This window comes from Dipodomys merriami, unplaced genomic scaffold, assembly GCF_024711535.1.
Source record: "Dipodomys merriami isolate MVZ:Mamm:240054 unplaced genomic scaffold, mDipMer1.0.p SCAF_898, whole genome shotgun sequence".
NCBI classification, from domain to species: Eukaryota; Metazoa; Chordata; class Mammalia; order Rodentia; family Heteromyidae; genus Dipodomys; species Dipodomys merriami.
This window is the reverse complement of record NW_027206510.1, coordinates 214,953-219,506: the sequence shown is the minus strand read 5'-3', so window position 1 is coordinate 219,506 and position 4,554 is coordinate 214,953. Positions and strand designations below refer to the sequence as shown.

At 39.3% G+C, this 4,554-nt stretch overlaps 1 long non-coding RNA gene across 1 annotated transcript; it reads right to left on the bottom strand.

Annotated features, from left to right (window-relative positions):
• Window positions 1–400: 400 nt before the first annotated feature.
• Window positions 401–3,961, bottom strand: LOC138820540 (uncharacterized). The gene is made up of 4 exons (XR_011369910.1): window positions 3,878–3,961; window positions 1,772–1,960; window positions 766–882; window positions 401–466 (listed from the first exon to the last, which is right to left on the bottom strand). It is a non-coding gene; the product is annotated as an uncharacterized lncRNA (long non-coding RNA).
• Between the last annotated feature and the right edge of the window lie 593 nt (window positions 3,962–4,554).

Here is a 4,554-nt window from a genome sequence, read left to right as displayed (position 1 = left end):
TAAACTTTCAATCTTCTAGAACACATCATCATTGTATTCATGTTTATGGTATATTCTAAAATAACTAGCACAGTCAGGAGGTTACCAAAATACATTAGCTTCAATGTTTTAGGAGATTAACCTGCTAATTGTATTGACTTCTATATATTAAACATGTAGTGTGTTATCATTGTACTCTCTAAGTATGTACAAACACTACTTCAAAGTGAAATTGAATACAACAAGGTTTTGAAGGCATATGCCTGTAAAGCTAGCTATTTGGGACATCAGTTCAAGACCAGTGTAGTTTTTTCTGCAATGCTCCCCAACCACTGGCTCTGCGTGATGGAATACATCTATCATCCCAGGTTCATTGGGAGCTGAGAGCTGGAGGATTTCAATTTCATGCCATACTAGGCAAGAACTTCCACATGGCTCCATCTCAACCAAAGAAGGTTCAACACTGGCTAGTACCTATCACCCCCACCTAGGTGAAAATAAAAATAAGAGCAATGTAGTATAAGAAACAAACAATATCAAAACATGCCAATATAAACCATCATGAACAACACACACCTAGTGTTTGTTTCTCATACCTGTAATCCTAACTATAGCTAGGATTATATATGTGAGCCAGAGGCACCAAGCAGTTCATCATTTTAAAAATGACTATTGAAGCCAGGTGCCAGTGGCTCATTCCTGTAATCCCAGCTACTCAGGATGCTGAGATCTGAGGATCACAGTTTTAAGTCAGCTCAGGAAGAAAAAAACCCATAAGACTCTTACCTCCAATTAACAACTCAGAAGTCAGAAGTGTCTCTGTGGCTCAATTGGTAGAGTGCTAACTATGTTGAGCACAGAGTCTCACAGACAGTGCCCAGGCACTGAGTTCAAGCCCCACATCTGACAAAAAATAGATAAATAAACATTTAAATGTCTGAATTTTTGTGAATTAAAATGATGGTGTTCATATGCAATTCTACAGACATCTACATATTTCATTATATTTGTGGTTAGAAAAAGTAGCAGCACTTGAATAATGGATATTTTTTCATAAACTAGGGCATACTGATCTCTAATTAGAGGAAATTGCTGGACTCATAGGTAGTATTTTTTGGTTGGTTTTTGTTTTGTTTATAGAACAGGATGAGAAACCTTATTTCTGCCAATGACCATTTGGATATGTATAACATCATCCACAGGCCATGCAGAATTAACAGTAAAGACATGACACAGTCAACTGGCAATAAACTTATTTGTGTTTATGCCATGTTCCCAATGATTTGTTTAGCTTATATGTCCCTATGGCCTACAGTTTCCTATTCCTGCCTTCCTCAAAATACAGCATGTTCCACCGATTCAGATTTGAGCCAAGCAATATGTAGTATTAGTGCCAAGAGTTAAGGAAAGTTGTAACACAAACAGGGAAGGATGAAACCAACACTTTAGTAGCTGGACACTGGGGACTCAGGCCTAGAATACTAGCTACTCAGGAGGCTGATGATCTCAGTTCAAAACCAGATGGAGTGAGAAAATCTCTGAGACTCTTCTCTCCAATTAACAACCAAAAAGCCATAAAAGGAGCTGGGGCTCCAGAGGTAAAGTAGCCTTGATTACAAAAAACTCAGGGGCAACACCCAATCCTGAGTTCAAGCTGAAGGTCAGGAACAAAAACAAAAACAATCAACAACAACAAAAAAAAAACAGAAACTGGGAAAAAGCTCAGGAAAGGATGGCATTGTCTACAAGACAAGTGTACACATTACATGAATTGTGAAATCACTGTACACACCTTAGTAACAATTACATTTTAAAAAGAATGTGAGAAATCCCAAAGCCATGGGGCCTTATGATGTGCATCTGCTTTCCAGAATTTCAAAGTCCCATCATCTAAGCTGGTAGCACACAGGTTGTAGCTCAGGGTGATGAGAAAATAAGAAGCCAGAGATCCTTTCAGATTGTCCCACCAATTCTTCTATTACTGTAAGCAAAAAAAAAAAAAAAAGCAAAGCAAATAAATTAGACTTTAAGGTTAAACTAAGCTACTATTAAAGATTCCAGGCAGAATTATACGGTGCCTGCTTCAAGACAAGAGTGAGGCCAAGCCCACAGCCTCCAGAGAGGCATGACTACCACTTGTCCAACACTGCTGTCCTCCCCGCCCCCAGAGTTTACCTACAAGTCCCAAGTCCCTGCCTTTCTTCTTGTAATTCTTCAGCCACTGGTTGTCTCATTTCTCATTGTCTGTTTAGGTGGGATTTGAGACTCCTTCCTCTCCTCACCCAGCCACCAGACCCCAGGGGCCAAACTCTGCACCTCACAGACACTCCCCAGAACCCAGCTGCCTTTGCAGTTGCTGCTTCCTGAGCCACTGGGCTACTGCCTCCTTCCTCCCTTCACCAGCCTCTGCCAGGGCCTCCCATCCTCTCCCTACCACCACCACCCCCAATCCCAGCTTGGCCTCCCCCGTGGCCACCCCTCCTCTCCACAAATCTCCCAGCCCCAACCCCAGCAGGATCACTGCTCTGGGGATACAACTGTGGGCCAGGCCCTGCAGAATCAAAGGTGCCACAGTGTGCAGCTGGCTGAGAACTGGAGACAGCATAGGTCTCTGATCAGTGTCTTTCACTTCACTTACACAATTATTAATTGTATTGATTTGGTATTTAAGTTTAGATTTCATAACTTCTTATTAAGCCTTTGCAGAAGAGCTGGTAGAAATATAGTCCCCAAATTCGGATTGTCTCTAGTTTAATTCTTTTGAGATTCAGAGATGTTTAAGTAGTTATAACAATCATGAACTCTCATTTTCATAGCAGATGCTATTCAGAAAATAATTGCTTATGCATCTGTTATCAATTATTTACAAGACTTGAAACTTTTAAAGTTTCAAATATTACAGGAAGATCTTTGATTCATGTTGAATGGATGTGAGTAGGTTGAGCTGTTGCATACATTCTTGTGTGTGTGTGTGTGTGTTTGTGTGTGTGTGTGTGTGTGTGTGTGTGTGTGAGTGAGTGTTTCTGTGTGTGTGTAGGGGGGGTGTATGTGTATCATTGAAATCAAGGATAAGGATGTTGAGCCCTGGTCTGAACTTGTTTCCTTTTTCTGAGATATACATTATGGTGTTTCTTTGTTGGTGGTAGGCTCTGATTGCTTGCCTTTGCCTGATGCTCACATTCCAGCTGAATTTTTCAATTAAAGCTTCTTATTTAGTATTGAGCATATAGGGCTCTGATGTTGCTTTGTCTTTAGTCTGCCATCTAGGATCTTCTTTTCCTCTTTAAAAATTTACATTCAATATAAATTTTACCTCCTGACTGATTTTCCCTTTAATTTGCATTTTGAAAAAAGTATTATAAGAACTTTGATCTCTGTATTCATGAAGAAAAACCATTTTGAATTCTCTGTTTAATGTAACAACACCTGGACACATTTGTTAACACCAAGATCTTAAAATTTATTTTGTAGTTTTAGTTTAAAATGCCTCCTCCATGTTTACAGCATGAGGAGACAAACAATTTCTGGTAACAATGATAACAGTTTTATTCATTAAAATATCAGATAATTCATAATTTTGAATATGTATAGTGGCAAATAAACACATTTGGTAAATAGATTTGCTTGATAGATCCGTGCACAATAATACCACTCCTAAGGGCTGAAAAGGTGGATTGGTGGTAGACAGCTTATCTTGAATGCACGAGACCCTGGGTTTGATTCTGCAGCACCACCTAAGCAGAAAAGCTAGAAGAGGTACTGAGGCTCAAGTGGTAGAGCACTAATCTTGAGCTGAAGGGCTGAAGGACAGCGACCAGGCCCAGAGTTCACCACCAAAAACAAATTAAATAAATAAATAAAACTCATATCAAGTACATTAATTTCAAACGTTGATTACCATTTTAGTTAGGGGCAGGGTGCCAAGATATAGCAGACTTCTGTTGCAAAGCTTTAAGAAGGATTTCAACACCTGACAAGTACTAAAGACAAGAAGAAAAAAAATTAGCTCTGCCAACAACATATAGAATCACCACTCAAAGAGAAACCAGTACTAAGAATGAAATACTTTTCATAAAATTTCTTAAGAGATTCTGGCTCTATATTAATTATCATATAAGTTAACCTTCAAAATCTCCATCGATGGGCCTTAAGGGCACCTACAAAAACTGGAGGAGAGAATCATCAACCCAGATTTTTAATTTTGTAAATTAGGTAATGAGTTCATTTCTGGTTTGACAATCTCATCCCTTCATTTGCTCTCTGTCTCTGATTTTCCCTCCTGTCCCTGTCCACAGTGGTATAGTTCATTGTGAACATAATATCGACAGAGTAGAACTGAAACCAACCCAGCTTGACATATCCATTACATGTTTATCTGCAGTTAATCAGAAGAAATTGAGAATTGTGTGTTTCAACTGGTAGAGCTAGAACACCACCAGACTTCAATTGAAAACCTAAAGGACAGCGTCAATATTGTGATTTTTAAGAACCAATGCTGTCCCATACATAAACTCAGACTCCACACACACACACACACACACACACACACACACACACACACACACACACACACAC